Genomic DNA, 23,451 nt, shown 5'->3' on the forward strand with positions numbered 1-23,451 from the left:
GGGGCCGCGCGTCCTTTCCAAGCCCCGCGGCGCGTGGAGGCGCACCCCTAGTCCTACTCCCCTGGCAGCTGTGCCACTTCTGCCGCCCCTGCCCGGCCCCCTCCCTGCTCGCCTGAGCCCCCGATCTGTCCCCCGTCGGGCCCGGCGCCGGGGCCCCCAGGCACCGCGCAGCCCCCGGCCCAGCCCGGCGGCGCGGGGGAGGGGCGCGGCGCAGGCAAAGTTGCTGAGTTGCTTTGCACGCTCAGAAGTTGCAGCTGAGACGGCAGCTTCCCGCCCCCTTCCTGGACTCGGCGGCTCGGAACGCACACCCAACCCGTCACCACCCGCTACCTGCCCTCGCCCCTGCGGCCCCGGCCCAACCCGGCAGCATCCCCGCCCGGCGCTCGCCAGGAGCCCAGGTTTCCAGCGGAGTCGGGCTGGGGGCGGGCGCACCCACCTCCCCGCTCCGCCGGCGGTGGTGGGGGGAGGGGCAGAGTACGGGGGTGGGTAGGGTCCCCTCCACCCAGTCGCCGCGCGGCCGGGGCGCTTTTGCACTTTGCAAAGCTGAGCAGCTGGGCAGGCGTCGCCCGCCGGCCCCCGCGCCCTCCTTGAGCAAAGCAGGGTTTGCAAAACGTGAACGGGGCAGTGTTCCCATCTCCTCCCGCAGGGGGCTTCGCCGGGGCGGCGGGAGGGGCTCCGCTAGGGACTGTGGTCGCCAACAGGTGCTCGCGAGCCCATGTGACCAGGGAGGGGCCGCGCAGGGGAAGCCGGGGTTGGGTGTGGGGGCGGGCTGCCTCCGGGTCCCCTGCAGAGCCCGACGCCGGGTGCGCCCCGCCCGCGGAGGCCTAGGGAGTGCTGGCGGCTGACTCTCCGAGCATTGGTGCCCTCGCGGCCTGCCCGAGAGGAGGAGGAAGAGGAGGGGCAGGGAGGGGATGCGAAAGTGGGTCAGGAATGTAACTGGACGCTGCGCACCCACCCCCCCTCATCTCCCCCCCCCCCCCCGCACCCCTCGCCGTTGCCTGCGGAGGCGGCCAGCACCAGCCTTGGAAAGCGAGTCTTTTGCTGTTGTGGTTCCCCAGCATTATCGGTGGACGGTTACCAGGGGATCCCGAGGGATGTGTTTCCCTGTGACCCTTTGGGAAGAAAAACTTAGTTGCCTCAGTAACCAAGTCTGGCTTGGATGCAATGATGCAGTGAATGTTCTAGGTGAGCCTGACCGGGAGGAGGCTGCCCTTGTTGCACTGGGGAGTGGATTAACTTTTCTCATTACTGAACCAAGACGTGAAAGGAACGCTGGGGAGGAGTGGGTTTTTGCCCTGTTCCGTGTTTGTTTTTCAGTTTTTCAGAAAAGATAAACGTTTTTGCGTTAAGAGTTTGAATCTCTCAAATGCGGCCCGGCCTGCCATAAATTGACCTAAGTTCCTAACAAACGCTGACTTGGTTGATACAGAGGTTTGAAGTTGATATCCTAGAGTTGGAAGGAGCAGGGGACAGTGACAGTTTTGTGTTTGGGAAAGGCCTGAGAAACAAACATGAAAAGGCCTTTATTGAAAGGAGAAGAAGAAGAAGAAGAAGAAAAAAAAACCCAAAAAACCCAGCCCTGGTCAAAGCAGAAGAAGTGAGAACCGCCGAGTTAGTTCCCCCCTGAGCGCAGTGGCACCTCACCCACCAGGCATGTGATTAGGGAAGGAAGGAATCAAGCTTATAAGTGATGGGCTTTGGGTTTGAATACCAGTGACAGGAGCAGAGTCAAGGAAAAAAAATTAAAAGAATTTGGAAAAGGAAAGCTCAGCCTTACTGAGTTTGCAGCCTAGACTCTTCCTGAGCACCCTTCCTGAGTATTATCCTGTGTGTGCTTGTGTCTGGCTTTGTCCGGTGGACCTGAGTCACAGAGTGCAGGGGAGCGCTGCAGAAGCAAGGGGCATGGAGCCAGGAAGCTGCAGACTTGGAGGAAATGTGCGATTGCTGGAGTTTTATTCGGAAGCAAAAAGGGGTGTGTTATCCTCTGAAGAGATCTTGAGAGTTATCTGAAAAGCTGACTTAGAAATCAACGTAAATTTGTTTCCAAGGCAACCTTAGATGAAGAATCCTAGATTGAGATATGTATTACATTAAGAGTATATATTCATAGGAAGCAACAATTGGTAACTTGGATCATATTCTAAGTATAAAAAAGAGGAGGTTATTTTGTTGTGGTGATCTATCCATCCTCAGTTTACTTTGTTTTTTTTTACTTCACTGAGTTTTCTCATTAGTAAAATGGGAATAATAATAATAGTTGGTCTTTGGGGTATTAGACTGTATTTCCTACATTACTTTCTAGATATAGGATCTTCAGTTCAACTGGCAGAAGTCTTTATTTTCACTTATGGTGTTTGCCTAAACCGTAGAACAGCTATAGTTGGAAGCTGACAAATGCTACTCTTTACGTTGAATAGTCTTGCATTCTGAGTGAAAATGGCAGAGTTATACAAACGTTTTCTGGAAAGCTGAAAAGAATGAACACGTTCATGATCTTGGATTTTGTCACTGTATTAAGGAGCATGATTTCCTTCTGAGATGATTAGACTTTAAGATCTTGGTTCAAACCAGAATTGTTGCTAGAGAAGCAGATTGAAAGTTTAGGTAAAAAAGGAAGTGACTAACTTGCTTTTTCTTCCCACCTCTCCCCCCGCCACCAAATTTCATCTGAATTCACATTTATATATAGGGTGATCTTCATTTTAGTTACATATCAGGTTTATAAAGCAAATTAAATTAAGGAATGAGTATCTGTTAAGACAGGATTAACAATAGGGTCCTTAATATTATGAAGTGTTCTTGTATATTTAAAACATTTGTTGCATAAATTTTGAGGCACTTTTCAAGACATTATCTAAGTGTAGCAGGTTTTTACATAGATTATTTTGGACAATGCATTTATAACCATTTACTCACTGCCACCCCCCCCAGATATTTTTTTGAGTGAACATATGCTTTAAACGTCTTAGTCACCTACTTTGTGTACAGAACTGTGTTGAGCACTGTGGGGATTATGGAGAAGCATATTCATGTTCCTAAAAGAGTTCAGTCTAATATGGTTTTGTTAGGGGTGACAACTAGATGACAAATATAAGTTTAACCTGGGGCCAGCCCCCCAGCCGAGTGATTGAGTTTGCGCGCTCTACTTCTGCGGCCCGGGGTTTCACTGGTTCGGATCCTGGGCGCGGACCTAGCACCGCTCCTCTGGCCATGCTGAGGTGGTGTCCCACATAGCACAACTAGAAGGACCTGCAACTAGAATATACAACTATGTACTGGGGGGCTTTGGAGAGAAGAAGGGAAAAAAAAAGATTGACAACAGATGTTAGCTCAGGTGCCAATCTTTAAAAAAAAAAAAAAAAAAATATATATATATATATATATATATATATAAGTTTAAGTGTTCAGGAGTCAAAAACACCAGTAAAAAATATGTGGACATATGCATAAGAAGAGATGGTAGATTCATAGGTGAAAGTTATAATGAGCTGAGAAGTATAATGATATGAGATTTAAAACATTTTTTTCTTCTATTTATTCTCTAAAATGTTAGCAATGAACCTGTATTGCTTCTGTGCAAGAATAAAGGTTTGCTCTTTTTAGGGAGATGTTGCCAGGCAGTCAGTGGAGAGGCCAGACTGTCAAGGAGAGGTCGGTCATAAAGTGCCCTGGGAGCTTCCGGGGGTGGGGCAGAGAGCAGAGGGTGAAAGGGAAAGTAGGACAGGACACACCCTTACTTAGGAAAGGCTCCTATGTTGCAGGGTGCTGGGCGGATTCTGGGAGGGTAGCTGTCAGGTGGTAGCCATCAGGAAGTGCTCCACAGGGAGATCTTGAACTTAGGCCTTAAAGGATGTACGTGATTTTAGAGCTAGAAAGAGAAAGACTTTCCCAGTGGTAGATGTGAGATAAGCCAAGAGACAGAAAGTTGCAGGGCACATTGGGGCAATTTGAATAGGTCCACTTTGCTACAGGAGATGGATCAAGTATGAAATTAGTCATTTGAATGATAGGTTAAGGACAGACCACTTAGGGACCATGACTCCCTGGCCAAGTTTAGTGTTAGGACTTTATCTGCAGGTAATGGAGAATTATGACAGGATGTTGGCAAGGGAAATACATGGTCAAAGTTGGATTTGGGGGAGGTTAATCTTGTAAGTTAGGCTGAAGTGGGAGTTTAGGGACCATGAGTGGCTGTCACAGGGATCCAAGGGGGCCTGGATAAGAGTAGTGTTAATGGGAATTGGTTGGAAGGCAATGCTTCTGAGTTATTATAAAAGGAAAATCGACAGTGTTTTATAGTGTTTGGATATGGAGGGCACTGGACTTAGAGAGTCCAAGATGACTGAGGATTTAACTCGAGATGCCTTGAGAGGTGGTACTGTCAACAGAAATTGGAACAGGAAGCCAGTGTTGAAGGTAAATTGAAGGGTTGATTTGAGAAACGGAATTTGAAGCCGTGATTGGCAGCTGGGTTTAGGTGATTTAGGGAAGATGGATGGGTTTTGGCTGAAAGTAGAGATGCAAGATATCTACATAGAAGTAGGTGGTGGTTGGTCAGAGGTGGGGAATGAACTCCTAAATTTGAACTTGGTGACAAAGGACCAGTTTTAGGGAACATTCACAATTAGAATTTATATATATAATTTTTCAAAATTCTCCTCCTTGCTCATAAAGCTCGACAAGGTAGTCATTCCTGGGGCTCTAGTGAGAGCTGGTCTACTGACTCAGCACTGTTCTAACCCAAGTGCTTTAACTCAGCAGTTCCTGAACTTGGCTCATCAGGTTAAGGGGTCCACGCATAGGCACTGAATCAGAATCTCCTGGGCTGGCAGTCCGTATTTTTAATAACCTTTCCAGGCCACTCTGATATGGATTCCTTTTGGGCAACCAGTGCCTTAGCCAGTTTGTTCTACAGTCCTCCCCCCTGTGCCTTCTGTCTCTCCTTGGGAGAGCAAGAGTTCTTACTTTTCGTGTGTTGGTTTCAACTTCTTTTGCCTTTATATCTGATGGACAGTCATTGATAGGCAGTGCTTGAAGCTGTTTTTATCCAGATGACCTGCTGTTTTCCAAATTTAGCACTGGTTTGGAAGCGTGGATGGATGTGTCAGAAGTCCTCTGCCCTGCTAGGTAGGCAGGAGATGTGGGGTGAAGAGCTATGTATGGTGCTGAGTGACTCACGCTCTGTCCATCCAAGCATGTTGAGGATGACGCAATAACCCAGGCTCTGGGCACACCACTTCCTGCACCTTTGGATACGCAGACCAGGGTGTGGTATTTGACAGCATTCTCAGAAGACTATTGGCTGATCCTCTTCAAGGGAGCTGAGCAGTCAGAGGTCAGGCAAGGCCAGCTGTAGGCTCTAAACACACATCCTCTAGCTTAGACGGAAAGGGGTAGACAGAAATGTAGGGTTGGTTTCCTCAAATGCGACAACTATTAACACCTTTTTAAAGGAATACCTGTGTATTTATGTATCTGTTTCTGTCTTCATTCAAACAAATATCTGTCCTATTGGGTAGCAGTCAAACACTTTGTCACAGCTAACTTTCAGTTAGCCTGGTGCTACTTATCTGAGTACAGATTATCATTTGCTCTTCCTTTTCCTTTCTCGTTTCTAAGTTATAAAGAGACAAGGTCACGTTTCCATATTATTACATGTCTGGTGGACTAGCAGGCAGAGACGAGTGATAAACATTCATAGTGGAAGTTGTAGGAGCAGCATCCTCTGCTCCTCTCCCCTGTACACAGGATTTAAACTATCCATTTTTCTAAGTCTCAACTGTTGAAGCCAACGGTGGATTGTTTTGTTGTTGAGCCTCTTTTCCCCCACTGAAGAAGAGTAGATGATAGAATATGGTGCTTTTTAAAAGAAAATTGTGGTGAAATACATATCACGTAAAATTTACCATCTTAACCACTTTTAAGTGTACAGTTCTGTACTGTTAAGTGTATTCATATTGTTATGCAATTGAATCTAGATTTCTTAAATTCATTTAGAATATAAGAGAGCATTCGGAAAATGTCAGAAAGTGAAACCCAGGTTACATAAAAAACTGGGAATGAGCGCGAGTGGCATTAGGTGCAAACACTTAGAGCATTCACACCCTCTCCTAGAGAAGCGGATGGATGCTCTTCTCGTGGGGTGGGCTTGCCGAGTGTGTCCTTCACAGAAGCGAGTTGTGCAGTTAATAGAACAGAGGATAAAGACAGGTGTGTGCTTGAGGTTCCTTTAGGAAGCCAGAAATAGTGCTAGCTTCTTGATAGAGATTTTAAAGTTTTCTTGAAGTTGTGAGTGTAGAGTGAGAGAAGGCGCTCAGTCAAATGTGAATTTACGGAATGTGATTTACACAACTTCCTAGAGTTTTTGTATTCTGTGGAGTACATAAAGTTTTGTATACTCCGTGTTTTGTATTCTCTTGCTGCACACTGAGGGATAGGTACTATTTGCTGCTGTTGTCTTAGTTTTTCTAGTGAAATACATCTTATTGTTATTTGTGAAAATATGGGCATTAACAGCCCAGAAAATTCTAAATGAGCGAGAACCTCTAAATTTATTATCATGTACACGATCACATGATTAAATGAAACAAGTTTTAAGTTAAGTAGTGAAGTGAGATTCACAAGAAAGATTGGAAACATTATTGCTTTTCACGGAAGTTCTTAGTCAAAGCAAACCTATGAACAGTTCACTGCTTTTTTTTTACACTATAAAATTTCTTTTCACAACTCCTCAGTGTTTGCACTCAGTTATTCATGATACTCACAAAACAGGTTTGAAGCTGGTCAGTCCAACAGGATGCCAACGGCAGTTCCAAAGAAGTCGTGGGTTCATGTTTTACCAAAAGAGAAATGCCTTCACTTCTCTCTCGTGGCTTTGGAAATCCATAGCTCATTTAACGAGCTTCCATTAAAAAGTGCTGCCAAATTTGAGAAAACTTATAGAATCGTTCTGAGTTTATCTTACTCAAAACTGCTTTAGTAAACTGTTGCTTATCAGTCCTGAGAAGATGTGTTAAAACCAGTTTGGCAGCTTTTTTAATATAGCATGCTAGAGGGCCTTGAGAAAAGTGTTTTGAAACAATATCAGTGTTGGAACTAAAACTGGGTGCTTTTAAACAAGAATATTCCTGATATATATGTTTCTATGTTTGGAGGACTCATCGTTTAAAAGCCAAGATTTCATGACAGGGCTTGATTACCTATGGAAGCTTTTCTGATGGTAGCAGTGCCATGCGTCAGCAATTTAGTTTCCCCAAGAACTTGGGGGAGAGTGTATTTTGTACGAATACCTAAGTATTCACAATCAATCCTGTGCCCACACACCCCTCCAAATATCATTTACTGAATTCTATTTAGAAGCAGACTTTCTGTAGACTTTTGGATTCTTGGGACTCTAATGGTATAGAAATACAGATTTCAGATGAGAGCTCTCTCTAAAGGATGAATTTGAGAGTCACGGAGTTATTTTTAATAAGATCCTGTCACTCGAGCGATTTGAAGGGTATCAATCGACTATTGCATCTTGCAGTCGTGGCATATGTTTGTCCTTCCCTATGCAGTGTAGTCATGAGCTTAAACTGATTTGTCACAGGAAAGTGGCAGTTAATTCATTTTGCTGCACCACAGATCTATAGAAAACCTAAGTCCAGATGGTCCTGGGAGTCTAGCATATCTCCATTTTGACTTTTCTTTTAAAGCTGAGGTCTTATATTTTACTAGAAGAATACTCCAGCTTTTAAAATCAAAGAGTCCAGCAATCTACAAGAGCCTGTTTTCACGGTGAAACTCTGTGGTGAAAGTGTAGGAAATTACTGTCCTTCGTGTTAGTACAGAAATATAGTGTTCTACAGCTCTGCCCCTTTGCGTTGTCATTCCTCTGCTTCAGCAGGCCTTCTGCCTCCTGAAATGTCAGCCTAGCCCTCCAACTCCCGTGTGTTTTACTTTTGATTACTTTGGTCCTCCGCCAGCCTCCTATTTGACACTTTGGGCATCAGCAGTGTAGGTGCTTCTTGATGTTGAGCTGTTAATCTTTTTATTATTTCCTGTCACTTTTTCCCATGATTGATGCTCTTGAGCTTGAGGCGAGGGGAAGTGATGAAAATGACTTTGAAAACAGCTTTGAAAAGGAGTATGTTAAATTGGACTTGAGTCTTACCTGAGAGCATAAATTGAGTGAAACAGCAGTCTGTTTTGTAAGGCAGGCACTTGCAATGAGTGAGCTGCCATTGCAATGGATGCCTTGTAGTAGAAGAGAAGGAGGGGGTTCCTGGTGTTTTTGCAGTGATTGGGATCTCCAGGTCTGTGGAATGAGGTATGACGAGAACTCACGTATTTAGTTCTATGGAAAGGTTACAGGAAGGGTTCCTCTTTCCTTTGGAATTAAAAATGAAATTCTTGGGCCGGCCTGGTGGCACAGCGGTTAAGTTCACATGTTCTGCTTTGGCGGCCCGGGGTTCGCTGGGTCGGATCCCAGGTGCGGACATGGCACCGCTTGTCAAGCCATGCTGTGGCAGGCGTCCCACATATAAAGTAGAGGAAGATGGGCACGGATGTTAGCTCAGGGCCAGTCTTCCTCAGCAAAAAGAGGAGGGTTGGTGGCAGATGTGAGCTCAGAGCTAATCTTCCTCAAAAAAAAAAAAGAAAGAGAAATTCTTTTTGAGGTGTAGGCATCACCAAAACTCGGACCCTGTTGTCTCCCCTGTATTCCCTCTACCCTGTATCCAGTTCACTAATTTTTATTCTGTCTTTGGAACCGCACCCTCCCCACCCACCACCCCACCCCCAGCCCCGTAGCATGCAAGGTGACCCACTGAAATGTGAGACCAAAATATTAGAACCTCTATTGTATTCTTATCTTGTCTTGTTTTTTTACTTTGTTAAAATATGGTAAAATAGATATAATGTAAAATTTGCCATTGTAATCATTTTTAAGCCTATAATTCAGTGGTATTAATTACATTCACAATGTTGTGCAACCATCACCATTTCCAAAACTTTTTATCACCCTAAACAGGAACCCCATACCCACTAAGCAATAACTCCCCATATCCACCTTTACCCTCTAAACTACTTTCTGCATTTTATACCCATTTTAAATATTTCATATAAGTGGATCATACAGTATATGTCGTTTTGGGCCTGACTTACTTCGTTTAGCATAATGTTTTCAAAGTTCATCCATGTTGTAGCACGTGTCAGTACTTCGTTCCTTTTTATGGCTGAATAATATTCCGCTGTCTGTGTATACCACATTTTGTTTATCCATTCATCTGTTGATGGACATTGCATTGTTTCCCCACTTTGGCTATTGTGGATAACGCTGCTGTGAACGTGAGTGTACAAGTATCAGTTTGAATCCCTGTTTTGAATTCTTTTGAGTATATACCTAAAAGTAGAATTGCTTTGTCATGTGGTAACTCCATGTTTTAACATTTTGAGGAACCACCAAACTTTTTTTTACAATGGCTGCACCATTTTACCTTCCCACCGTCAAGATTTGAGAGTTCTAGTTTCTCTCTGTCTTTACCAGCCCTTGTTATTTTCCGTTTGTTTTGATTAGAGCCACCCTAGTAGATGTGAAGTGGTATCTCATGGTTGTGATATTCATTCTCTGATGACAGTGATGTTGAGCATCTTTTCATGTGCTTATTGGCTGTTTGTATACAGTCATGCATTGCTTAAGATGGGGACACATTCTGAGAAATGTGTCAGGAGATTTTGTCATTGTTTGAACATCATAGAGGCTACTACACAAACCTAGATGGTATAGCCTACTACACACCTAGGCTATATGGTACTAATCTTATGAGACCACCGTCACATATGCGGTCCATTGTTGACCAAAACGTCATTATGCAGCACATGACTATCTTCCTTGGAGAAATGTCTATTAAGTCTTTCGCATTGTCCATTTGTGTATATGTTTTATAATGTCTAATAGTAGTATATAAATAAAAATATGCATATTTTTGGATATATGCAAAATGTTTTTTAAAGATGGGGGATGCACTTTTAAAGTTTGGAGGCCATTATTATGGCCTATGACAATGATCCAGTTTATTTCTTACAGCCTAACATTAGCAGGAAACTATTGATGAATATTCATAAGCTTGGTCGGGGGAATCTTATTTGGTCAAAAGTAATGTGTTTACTGGTGCCTCCTTATGAAACTAACCTCAAGGTCCCAAGGCTATCTTTTAGGACGTTTCCTTTTGGCACTTAAGAAAGTAAATCTCCTTGGAAGGGCTTCAAGTTAGATTTGCCTTCTGCTCAATCCCATTTTGTGGTAATAATGGCATTTCAGAGTTCAGAGTTCTCTATTAACAGAGAAATGGTTTTTCATACCATGTCACATATGAGAGCCAAAAGGCATAGAATAAATTGAAAGGGAGAGGCTTGGCTCTAAAATAATAATCCTAATTATTACTGTTATCATTATTAGAATGTCATTTATTAGACTCATTTGATTATTTAGAGATTAGCTTTGGGGGGATGGAACCGGCCTGTTTAATGACTCAGTAAGAGCATTTTAGGTCTGGGGTGTTGATTTTTTTTAACAGATTGGTTTTCCCATTGTTCTTCTATTTTCTGAAGGTAAACTTTGTGAAGTTACACTAAAATGCCCGCTTTTATCAAGGGCATGACATCACCATCCTAGCCCATCCTGGTGTATTTCTTGGAAAGTGTCCACACTGGCAGGCGTTTTCCAAATAAAACAGTTGTTTCAGTAAACAAGTGTTTTATCCAGCAGCCCAAGTGGAGAATTTTAAAACCAGTGTTTGTTTTGCCAGCAAACATTTTGTTTCAATCTTTGCAGCTAAACAAGTGGGTGAGGTTTAAGTGGCCTCCTGGTAACAACAAATGCAGAACCATTTTCAGAAAATTCCGCTCTGGCAGAGCGAAATTTATTTGCTGTCAGAGTATGAATTTAGACTTTCGGGGAAATAATTTGTACTTTTTGTATAGTTCTGTGCTTAGTTGCAGTCACAGTGGAAAGTCTTAGGTTTGGGTAAGGTCTGTTAATTCTTTTTGAAGGCAAAAAATGAAGAAATATAAAAGTTATTAAATAAGAAGTGTTGTTATAGTGGTATATTTAAATTTTATAGCTTGCCTTTACAATGTGACTGAAATGTCATCAGGTATTTGCTCTGCTCTGCATTTCTTACCTCTTTTCTAATTATTTTCATGGTGATTCCTTTAGTGTATAATACAGTACAACATCCATGTTAATTATCAGCTTTTATCTTTTAGCTTTTATAAAAATAGTTGTAAAATCAGATTTTGGTGAACTATAGTTGCCTTTACTCAGGGTTCCTGTAGTTGAACGGTCTTGCTGTCTTTAATGGTTTATCTTTGGAAATGTGTCCTTGAATTTTTAAATTTGAAAGTTTGATTGTGGCGTGCTTTTCTTTTTAAAAGGCAGGCCTCTTTCCTATCCAGGAAGATGCAATTGCAATTTCTCAAGGGAATAGTGAGAAATTATGCACATAGCGTATGTGCAGAAGAGTGTAGGAAATAAATATATATGGTTTAAAGACTAATTAGCAAGTGGACATGCAAGTAACCCCATCCAGATTAAGAAATAGAACAGTGCCTTAGAACCTTCTCTACTTCAAACCCACCTCCCTCTTCTCTCCAAGGAAGTTCACAGCTATGTAGATATCCTTAAATGACATCACTTAGTTTTGCAAATGTCTGGTATGTATTAAATACTTAAACATGTAAATTGTTTGTTTTTACCAACAATATGATTGCAAGACTTAGCCACGTTGATGCCTTTGGCTGTGATTTGTTCCTTTTCATTGGTTAGTATTCCTCTGCGCTACGACGATGCGTTTATCCATTTTACTGTTGATGGACATTTGAACTGTTTCTAGCTTTTGGCTCTTATGACAAAGGCTGCCGAGGACATTCTTATATGTATATATATCTGCTAGTACAGTTGTGCAAAAGTTTTTCTAGAGTGTCTTGGGAGGTAGATTGTTCAGTCATTGGGTGTAGTTTTAACTTGATGCTCTAATTCCAAATGACTTTCCAGAGTGCTTGTTCCAGTTTGTCCTCCCTTTAACAGTGAGTGAGAGTCCTTACTGCTTCACGTCTTCACCACAACTTGGTATTGTTAGATTTTTAAATTTTTGCCAATCTAGTCAATATGAAGTGATGTCTCATTGTGGTTTTAACTTGCTTTTCCTTGATTAATTATAAGGCTTATTGGCCTTTTGGATACCCTTTTCTCGGAAGTGTTTATTCAAACTTTTTGCCCATTTTTCTATGGATTGTCTTTTTCTTGCCAATTCTTTACTGATTTGTAGGACTCTTTTATTCTAGTATGAATCTTTTGTCAATTGTATGTGTTGCAAATATCTTCTCCCACTTTGTGACTCGTCTTTTTACCCTGTTTATGATGCTTTTGGATGCACACAAACTCTTAATTTTAATATCATTGGGTTTATCAGTCTTTTCCTTTATGGTCAATACTTTTGTATCTTGTTTGAGAAATTCTTCTCTTTCCCAGGTTCATGAAGATTTCTCCTGTATTCTCTATAGTTTTTCCTTTCACATTTTATTTTATTGTATTTCACTTATCTGAAACTGATTTTTGTGAATGTTGTAAGGTAGGGGTCCCTCTTCTTTATGTTTTCCTCCCCAAAGCCCCAGCACATGGTTGTATATCCTAGTTGGAAGTCGTTCTGGTTCTTCTATGTGAGCTGCTGCCACAGCATGGCAACTGATGGTTGATGGGTGGTGGGTGTGGTTCTGTGACCGGGAAGTGAACCCAGGCTGCCAAAGCAGTGAGCACTGAACTTTAACCGCCAGGCCATTAGAGCATTTTTTAAAAATCTAAATAGATATTTTGTTGTCCAGGCACTATTTATTGAAATGTCCATCTTTTCCACTTCATCTGGAATACTGTACGTGTCATATATCGATTGGCCATTTGTATTATGTCTGTTTCTGTGCTCTCTATTCTGTTCCTTTGGTCTCTTCATCAATCCCCGATCCAACCGTACGCTATCTTAATGATCACAGCTTCATAGTGAATTTGCGATATATCTGGGAGGGCCTGTTCTTCCATCTAGTGCTTCAAGCACGTCTTGGTGCTCCTGTTTTTTTGCCCCTCTATATAAATTTTAGAAACAGCTCAAATTCCCTAACAAAACATTCTGGAATTTTTATTAGGACTGCATTGAATCCATAGACCAGTTTGGGGAGAACTAACACGTTTACAACAGAGAGTCTACCACATGGAAAGGCAGCGTGCCTTTTAAAGGATGGTGCCCAGCTTCCTGGCTTCAGATCCTGGTTCCAGATCCTGGTTCCACTCCCCATTGGCCACAGGACCCTGAAGCATTTATTTAACCTCAGTGTGCCTCAGTTTCTTTACTTGTAAAAAGGGATCATAATAGTACCTGTCTTTTATAGGATAATTGAAAGGATTAAATGATTAAATGTTGTATATAATATGTATAAAGTGCTTAGAATAGTGTCTGGCACATAGTAGGCATTACATAAGTGCATGAATGCTGATTTCTTTATATCTTCTTCAATGTCCCAAGAAAGTTTTATAATTTTCTTTATAAAACTATATATAATATATATAAAATATATTGCTATATATGCAGATCTTCCTTGACTTACAATGGGGTTACGTCCCGATAAACCCATTTTAAGTGAAAATATCCTAAGTCGAAAATGCATTTAATCCACCTAACCTACTAAATATCACAGCTTAGCCTCACCTACCTTAAATATGCTCAGAACTCTCACACTAGCCTGCAGATGGGCAAAATCATCTAACACAAAACCTATTTTATAATAAAGTGTTGAATATCTCATGTAATTTGTCGAATACGGTACTGAAAATGACAAACAGCGTGGGTGTCTGGGTGCAGAATGCTTATAAGTCTGTTGGTTGTTCACCCTTGTGATCTCAGGGCTGCCTGGGAGCTGCAGCTCCTGCCACTGGCCCAGCATCAGGAGAGAATCCCACTGCATAGTGCTAGCCCAGGAAAAGAGCACAATTCAAAGTTCGAAGTGCGATTTCCACTGAATTCGAATTACTTCTTTTTTTTTTTAAAGATTTTATTTTTTTCCTTTTTCTCCCCAAAGCCCCCCCAGTACGTAGTTGTATATTCTTCGTTGTGGGTCCTTCTAGTTGTGGCATGTGGGACGCTGCCTCAGCGTGGTTTGATGAGCAGTGCATGTCCGCGCCCAGGATGCGAACCAACGAAACACTGGGCCGCCTGCAGCGGAGCGTGCAAACCTAACCACTCGGCCACGGGGCCAGCCCCTCGAATTACTTTTGTACCATTGTAAAGTTGAAAAATTATAAGTTGACCCATCATAAGTCCGAGATCGTCTGTACATATAACATATAGAAATATATATAATATATATATATATCTAGGAATCTTAATATTTTTGATGATGTTGAAATAGTATTTTAAATGTTTCTTGGGGTGTGTACAATATTGTGTTTTTATTTAGTATATTTTATGAGCCAATTATCATAATCTTTGATTAATAATTATTAAGTGCTTGTATGGCATAAGATGCTGCTTAGGGCAGACAAGAAATATGGACACTTCCGTTTGGGTGTTTGCCCATCACAATTACTGCTCTGGTCTCATGGGATTGAACATTTTACCCATTTTGCATAATTTTGAACTGTTGTATCCCATTGACTTCTGTTGTTGAACCCCGTCTGAGCATTTTGGCAGTCTGGTTCATTGTATCTTGTATATCAAGCAGCTTTCAGGTCATTATTTCTTTTAAATTTATGAGATTAATATATTTCAGTATTTGTTTATAGACCACCCACAGTGTGCTTGAGACCCTTCTAGGTTTTCTTTTCTTTTCTTTTTTTTAAGATTGGCACCCGAGCTAACAATTGTTGCCAATCTTCTTCTTTTTTTTTTTTTCTGTTTTTTCTCCCCCAATCCCTCCAGTACGTAGTTGTATATGTTAGTTGTGGGTCCTTCTCGTTGTGGCATGTGGGATGCTGCCTCAATGTGTCCCGACGAGTGGTGCCATGTCGGCACCTAGGATCCGAACCATCGAAACCCTGGGCCGCTGAAGCAGAGCACAGGAACTTAACTGCTCGGCCATGGGGCCGGCTCCTAAGTTTTATTTCCGCTGCTCTTATTTTCCCCCAAGTTCTGTACTCACGATGCCACACCCCATGAGAGTGGAGTCCCATCTTCATACATTGACTTGCATCCAGTGTAAGTCATCTTTCTCTGGACAAAATCTTATATTGTTCCTTTTCCATTTGTCACAGACATCTCTATGGAGTTATAATATTTTTTTTTTTTACCAGAATGTTGATTTTCATTTGGTCTTCATTTATTCTCCTTAGAAAAGGCAGTAGTCAGTCCATGTCTAGCTGTAGCTTCACCACCCAACTGATTTGGATATTCGCCAGCTCTCTGATGGTAGATGCGCGCTGAACTGATTCATCCGCACGAATTCTGACGGAAGGAGTGTCAAGATTTTATAATTTTTTTAAAAGAAAGAAAGTAAAAGAAAAAAATATATCTGCACATCTACAGGTTCCCCTCGCCTTGTGTCTCCTCTGGTTTCAGTTCTGAGCTTTCTGGTCATGCGGTACCCCGCCTCACGTGGGAGGCGGAGACCCAAGCTGCGAGGCCCTGGGTGATTTCACTTTGTATTGCAGGAGGCAGAAACTCAAAGTGAAACCAATGAAAAAACCAATGTGTTCTTAATGGTTTTTACCCAAACCATAAATCCGTCTCTTGGAGGGAGAGGGAAATCACCCAAAATTTGATCCGGTTTCTTCAGCATGTTCCAGGCGGTATTTATCAGTTCAATGACCGTCTGCTGGGACTCACTCAACGGGTTCGTTGAAAGTGCAGATTCCTGGGCGTGACCTAGACAAGGGGTGGGGAGGAGGTAGGGATTTGAATATTTTAAAAGCTCCGCTAGGACCGACTGGCCCGGTGGCGCAGCGGTTAAGTTTGCACCTTCCACTTTGGCTGCCTGGGGTTCGCTGGTTCGGATCCCAGGTGCGGACACGGCACTGCTTGGCAAAAGCCATACTGTGGTAGGCGTCCCACGTATAAAGTAGAGGAAGAAGGGCACGGATGTTAGCTCAGGGCCAGTCTTCCTCAGCAAAATGAGGAGGATTGGCGGCAGATGCTACCTCAGGGCTAATCTTTCTCAAAAATAAATAAATTAATTAAAAGAATTAAAACATAAAAGCTCCCCTGGTGATTCTGACCGTCAGACAGGACCTGATGACAATTCCAAAGGTATGGGCTCAGGCTTTCATTGATCACGTGTTGCTTGGTGGAGAAATTTCATAAGAGATTTAATCTAACATAGCCAACATCTGTTAAGTGCCATGTGTCAAGCACTTCACATTTAAACTTACGAGTAGACTAGTATTATTAGCCCCATTTTATAAAAGAGGAAACTGAGGCACAGAGAGGTTAAATAACATGCCCAGAGTGAAACAGCTGATGCAGAATTAGCACGGTGTTTGTGGATCCTCAAAGCAAAATCCTGACTCTTCGTTAATTACAGATAAACTGGGCTCCAGCAGATATGGGCCCAAAGGGTCTACTCGGATCATAATCCTGTGTTGGGATTGTGTGTGCCTTATAAATTATTCATTGCATTAGTAAGTCTTTACTGAGCATTTAGAGTCCCCATGGCTTCGGGTAGGGATTCCACAAAAGGAAGGCATATACAGGAAATTGTGGTGTAGCAGAGAAACTAGTAGCTTTTCAGCAGATGCCCGTGCATACATGAGAGGGCTTTGGGGTGGAGTGGGGGAACTGCTGGCCTTTGAGCTGTTACCTTGTACCAAGCTCTGTGCTAAGTGTTTTACGTGTATTTTCCCATTTATTCCTCACAAGCGCCCTCTTCATTAACTTCTATTAATAATCTATTGAACAGGGAACTAAGGCTTAGAGACAGGAAGAAACTTGCCTGTGGTCATACAGCTTCTGCGTCGTGGTTGTGATAGGAAGATAATGCCTGTCCCTCTCCAGAAACTAGCTTTCATCCTCTGTATTTTCTGCTTTTCACTATGCAATTAAATAGGATTTTCTGTTTTCTAGAGGAGAATTGCTGTTCATCTGATAGTGACCCAGACAGCCCAGTCACTAAGATCACTCTGGGGTTTAAAGAGATCCTTTCAATGGCTTATAGTGTTATTCTTCGTTTGCTTGGCCTCCCCATTTTGTCCCCTGGTTCTCTTGTCCTTGCTGGCCCTTGGGCCAGGGAAGAATCCTTCAGAGCTGATATTATCACGGCCAGGTTCATGGCCTACAACAAGGCTGACGGATGCCTCGGGTCCGGAGGAGGCCCAGAGCTGTTCCTGAAGGAACGTCATGGCTTTGTCCCTAGGTGCTCCCTCTCCTTAACCCTGTGCGGCGGGGTCGCCGTCTTGCCCTCATCGGGATCCTTAATTTTCACGGAAGATGTTCAGTGTCTGGTACTGTGCCCTACGAAGGTGGGAATTCAATATAATTGTTTTGAACCACTTCAGAATTGCAGAGTGTTTGGTCGTGAAGAAACCTTAGAAGTCATCTAGCTCACTTTCTCCATCGTACTGAAAATCAAGTGACTGATTAAAAATAACTAGTTAGTGGCCAGACTACAACGATTCCTCATACCCAACACCTTCCTTCTGCTCCTTTAATCTGATTTTATGCTCGCACTGCCCTCATCAAGCTGAATCATGTCATGAATAAGCCATAAGAATTTTAACTTCAACATGATTCGTATGGTAGGGCTTTCTTTTTAAAGGCAGATTTACCTTCTGTATTATGTATTATTTAGGCCGGTGACTCTCTTCAAATGTTACCAGGCCTGCCAGAGAGTTTAATATCCAGCAAAGTGGAAAAGCCACTTATGGGTATTCCAGTTGCTCATACGTCATTTTTTTTTTTGAGGAAGATTAGCCTTGAGCTAACATCTGCTGCCAATCCTCCTCTTTTTGCTGAGGAAGACTGGCCCTGAGCTAATGTTCGTGCCCATCTTCCTCTACTTTATATGTGGGACGCCTGCCACAGCATGGTGTGATAAACAGTGTGTAGGTCTGCACCTGGGATCCAAACCAGCGAACCCTGGGCTGCGGAAGCAGAACGTGCGAACTTAATGGCTGCGTCACCGGGCTGGCCCCTGCTTACACATCTTCTTAATGCTGAAGAAGAAAACCTAACAAAAAGATAATAAAAGGAAAGGGTACATATTGTTGTTATTATTATTATTATTATTACTTTTTAATCTATTCCAGGCCTCCTACCTTATTGTCAGTGCCTCAGACACACAGACGTGGGTTGTAACTTATGCCATCCCTTGGACCTAATGTCCTTGGAGAATGGGCATATGAGTGGAGATATGGAGATTCTAATAAAGAATCCATTCATTAAACTGACTATTTCCTTCTTTAAAAATAACCCCATCAGTATCGAATAATTAAGGCAGTAACATCAGGGCCCAGGCCTCTGACCCTTTGCTTTGTCCTTCCACTCTGCTCCATTCTAATTTTGTCACATTGACTTCACACTGAGAAATAGTAGAAGAGCCCCATGGCCTTTTTCTTTTCTTTTCAATATTTTATTGAAGAAGTATAATATCCTCATAGAAAAGTGCACATATCATAGATAAATAGCTCCCTGAATTTTCACAAAATGAACACCCGTGGGAGCTTTTGAGTCCTGCCGACCTGGTTTCATAATCTGACTTCTCCACTTGCCATCTGTGTAACCTTAGGCAAGTTACTTAACCTTTCTGAGCCTCAGTTTTCTCACACGTCAAATGGGGAAGAGATAATAGCATTTCATAGGTATTTGTGGAGAGGGAAAATATAATACGGACATATAACTTACCTGGCATTCTTCTTTCATTTCTCTAATCCCGGGGGAACTTCTGCCCATGAACACCCTCCAGGTGGATCAGAGTGTGGTAGGTAAGAGTGTGTAATGCTCAGTAACGGCTCATGTGTATCTGGAAACGCAGTAACAATATGGACAGAAAACACGTGGCCCCGGGCTTCCCTGCTTCTTACTTCGCTACAACTGATTTTGGCACCTTCTCCTCCAGAGCTCACCTGAGAAGGTTGGTTTCAAGTAGATTAAAGATTCACCCTGTTTACTTATTCATATATAACCTGCTTCATCCCAAAAAGCGATAATAGAAATACTCGTGGTACAACAGTATTTAAAACAAATACGTAAGTAGGTGATGGAAGCTAACGTGGAAATGTAAGCTAAAGCTTGGGGTAAGGTTGATACTCAAAATATGTGTCGTGAAAACCAGATCATTTGCTAGATGTGGGTTTCAGAGTTGGCTTTGAGCTTCCTAGTGCTCAAAGCAAAAAGGAGAAATGATTAGTAGTAAGATTCCGAGGGCCCTTCTAATATGACGACAAACCAGTTGTGCAGGAGAAATTCAGTTTTGTTCTGGGCACCAGGACCTTCCTTCCATGGGTCTTCACAAAGAGAACTTGATGTGAAGTGGCGGGATTCCCTGTAATAAAATTATCTGATTTATAATGCTGTGTCTTAGGCTCTGCTTCACTGTATACATGGGGCACAAAGCAAACGCCTGAGTTACTAAAAATAGTTTTATAAATGAACACGAACTGATAAAATTCTATTTTCCAGTTTATTTCAAGGATACAAAGAAACTTCATACAAGCTGGTTACATGTAACCAATAGATCCATTTATGAAGCTTCTAAATCTGCCCAGCAGTGGCTTGGTAAATGGGAATTCTGTGTTTAGGCTGGATGGGGAAAGAAGAATCTTCTACTACTCTTCCTAAAGAAGTCTCTAAGGAGGAAGCATGATTTTTAGGAAGTGCTTGGGAAAAGGAGGTCAGGAGAAGCCGAGGCAGCGTGGACTTTCTGGGTGAAAGCTACAGTCAGAGATAATGCAGGCTTGTGCCATGAAGGACTTGTCTTTGGGGAGATGAAAAATATGCTTACTTGAAAAAATTATAGTACCCTCACCACTGAGGAACAGGTTTGGGGGTACAATAAATGGTCAGTTTTGGACATGTTGGGTTCGCAGCTCCCCTGCTAGGGAAGTTCTGTTTTACACACACACACACACACAGGTATGCTTGTCATTGTAGGATCCAAGGATTACATCCTTGTTAGCTAGAGTGCTGGCAGATTCCAGCTGAACGAGGACATATACATCGAGGCAAATGATTAAAAATAGGGTTCAGTTTTGAAATTTGAAATTCAGATATTTGTAAAAGAAGACCATCCTTAATAGAAACAAATATGGGGCTTTATTGTCATCATTGGTAGAACAGTGGGTCTCAGAGTCTGGTTTGGGGAACCCTAGGGATCCCTGACATCTTTTCAGTGGGTCCATGAGGTCAAGACCATTTTTACAACAATAAGATTTGTTTTTCCTCTGAACTAACCGAGAGGGTATGTGATGTGTGATATCTCGACAGATGTTGAGAATCCACTTATCTTCTGTAAAGTCAGCCTTTAAAAGGGATGTTCAGAAATGAAAAGCAATGTATTCTCACTAAATTTTCTTTTGGAAAATAGGGTTATTTTTCACAAAAATATGCTATTTATGTTAATATGTGATAGGTTTATCGTTGTTATTTTAGATAAATTAATAAATTTAACCTACCTTCAGTTTTCTTTTTTTGTGTGTGAGGAAGATGCACCTTGAGCTAATATCTGTGCCCGTCTTCCTCTACTTTGTATGTGGGAAGCCTCCACAGCATGGCTGATGAGTGGAGTAGGTCTACACCCGGGATTTGAACCCACAAACCAGGGCCACCAAAGTGCAGTGTGTGCAACTTTAACGACCTGGCCACAGGGCCAGCCCCAGTTTAAATTTCTAATATGGAAAATACCAATAGATGTAACCTTCATTAACAAAAGCTCTTTGGGGGTCATCGATAAGTTTAAATGTGTAAAGGAGTCCTGAGACCAAAAAGTTTGAGGACCCTTGTGTAAAAGGTGTGCTTACCATAGACTTTGTTGGTACCATGCACTAATAATGGTACACAGAGCAGTAATGTGGTCCCTGATATCTAAGAAATGTTCCTGCGTCACTGCCTGGACACAGACCTAGAAGTAAATACACAGAATTGTTCCAAATAGTGTTGGCATCTCCACTTTGTTTATCAGTGTGTTCATATAGCAGATATTTAGTTAACACTGAGATTATGGCAATTAATAAAGGAGACAAGATCTCTACTCTCCTGGTTACTTCTGATGAAAGTGTTGAGAAATCAGAATTGTTTATAGCATTTGCAGTATATAAAAGATCAGCATATACAGGTGGTATGCAGTTGCGACTCTGGAATTGGTAGAAAGTGAACCTCTGAGCAAATGAATACTGCTCTTTGCTATGGCCCAGGCCCTGTGCTGAGTGCCTGTGTGCGTGATTTCATTTTATGGCAATCCTATGTAGTACGTAATGTTGACATCTTTATAGGTGAAGAAATAGAAACTCAGGTTAGATAATTTGTCTAAGTTGTCAGCTAATGAGAAATAGAACCAGGGTTTGTGCATTTTTATAGCATCTTTGCTTTAGGTAGTCTTTCTCTTTTAAGGAAACAATAAACTTTCCCTTTAACAATCCCCACCTCCATGTTAGAGAAAGGGACTGGCCTTGCCATATGTTTTGCAGTGTATCTTTTGGACTGTGTTCTTGCCCAGGTGCAGAGAGCAGCAGTGAAGAAACTTCACATCCAGGGTGGGAATCTTCTATCACAAAAGCAGCCAGGTGAATCTAACTGACAATATCTACAGAGGAGTTACCAACAGCATGAAACAGAGAGCCCACCCACAGGGTACCAGACGCCAATAAGATAACCAGGGCAAGGCCTGTTTCCTTGTATCTTACTTCTGCTGCAGCCAATTAAGATTTGAAATCACTTCTTTCTTTGGCAGGGCAGATTATTGTCAAGCGTCTCTTAGAGGTGACCTTTCTGGGCCTATAAATGGTTTACTTTGGACCCTGAAAGGTGTGGCGGGCCCAGTCTACAGTGTGTTTGGATTCAAAGCCAGTAAGTTGCAGCCACTTGGGTTTTTGTGGGAGCTGCCGCGGTAGGTATTTCTGGTCCTGGAGGAGTCTCCTCTGAGCTGTCTGATGCACTAGGACCCCTCCCCCTTCCACCCTCCCAGAGAACTTTCCCCATCAACCATCAGAAAGACATTGTGACCTGTGGTCAGAGCCCAGTGTAGTGACCGCGTCTTGTATCAGCCCCTCCAGAAAACAGTGTAAAACCTGTGCCCAATTCTGGAGTCTTTCAGAAGCCTCAGGAACTGGAACTAAGTCTCTTCTAACTGGAGAGCACACGTGTACGTACCCACAGATGATCTTCATGTCAAGGTGCAATTAGGGCCCCTGTTTGCCAGGTTTTTGAGTTACATACTAACTCCGCTCATATCATTCTATGATTTGAAACCCTCGTTATAAGTGTAGCTGATGAAGCACGAAGAGGTAGCTGGTAATGGTAGACTGTGTGGAGAGGAACCACCAATTATCATGTATCTGAGTTCAAAATGTTCCGTTTTACCAGTTTCCTCTGGATGGTTTCTTCTGTTGAAAAATTACTAGCTCTAGCTAGCTTGCCCATGACGCCCTCTCCCTGTGCGTGTGATGGTTCATCTTCTCACATCCTCTCCTTTCCCGGGGCTGCTTACAGCGTTCACAGAGCTGCAGCAGCCTCAGCCGAGCTCTTGCCCAACGTGTCAACTGCTCCTAACCTTTGTTCTCTTAGCTTGGTGAAGTTTTGGTACATTCTCGGGGCAGGCAGGAAAACAATACCTCTCTGCTCAGAACAGTTGTTTCCTCCTTTCGTCCCACAGTCCTCCTTACCACTGTAACTTTTTAGAGCAGGGTTTAAATAAGGGCCGTTCTCCACCGTCCTCAGATCCGGTGCCTTGGTTTGCACGTGGGGAAAGGAAGAATAGCAATCCCAGTCCAGTATTTACAGCTCAGTGTGTTTTCGACTGGCAAGAGGCAATGGTGAGTTTACTTCCCTTTCTACCATCTCAGAAAATGGGTTGTCAGCTCCTCCTTCTGCCTGGCATTTCAGCAGCCCTCTTACTTCCCATCCTCAAGGTATCAGCAGACCAGTGCAGTTCAGGGTGGTGTGAACAAAGCAAGTCAGATTTTTTCATCTGTTTTAACCACCGCACCATTGAAGAGAGTCAGAATTCTTATCTCAAGTAGGGGCCAAGCCGGTCGGACAGACCCTCACTGGTGTGATGTCTGGATGGTGGTAGTAAAGCAGGGACTTGACGGGCTCACTCTGACCTTGAGCAATTTAACCTCTCTGAACCTCTCTTCTACAGAAGGGGGGGCATGTACCTGCCTCCAGGGGCAGTGGCAAGGGTTAAATGAGCTCGCCGAGGCAAACCACTCGGCTCCAGATTGAGTCAGGGCTTGTGGTACATATGAGCTTTTATTTGTGTCCAATTTCTTGATCCAAA

General features: G+C 42.7%; 1 protein-coding gene across 4 annotated transcripts in view; it reads left to right on the top strand.

Moving 5' to 3' along the window:
* Window positions 1-263: 263 nt before the first annotated feature.
* Window positions 264-23,451, top strand: part of RREB1 (ras responsive element binding protein 1) — a 173,124-nt gene continuing 149,936 nt past the window's right edge. For 3 of the 4 annotated variants that reach the window (XM_070583987.1, XM_070583997.1, XM_070584000.1), the window contains exon 1: window positions 264-398. The gene's annotated coding sequence lies outside the window, so the exon portion shown is untranslated. Of the gene's footprint in view, window positions 399-990; window positions 1,186-23,451 lie in introns of those variants that run through there. The other variant, XM_070583989.1, reaches the window with a different exon arrangement.

The sequence above is a fragment of the Equus przewalskii genome, chromosome 19 (genome assembly GCF_037783145.1).
Source record: "Equus przewalskii isolate Varuska chromosome 19, EquPr2, whole genome shotgun sequence".
Classification (NCBI taxonomy): Eukaryota; Metazoa; Chordata; class Mammalia; order Perissodactyla; family Equidae; genus Equus; species Equus przewalskii.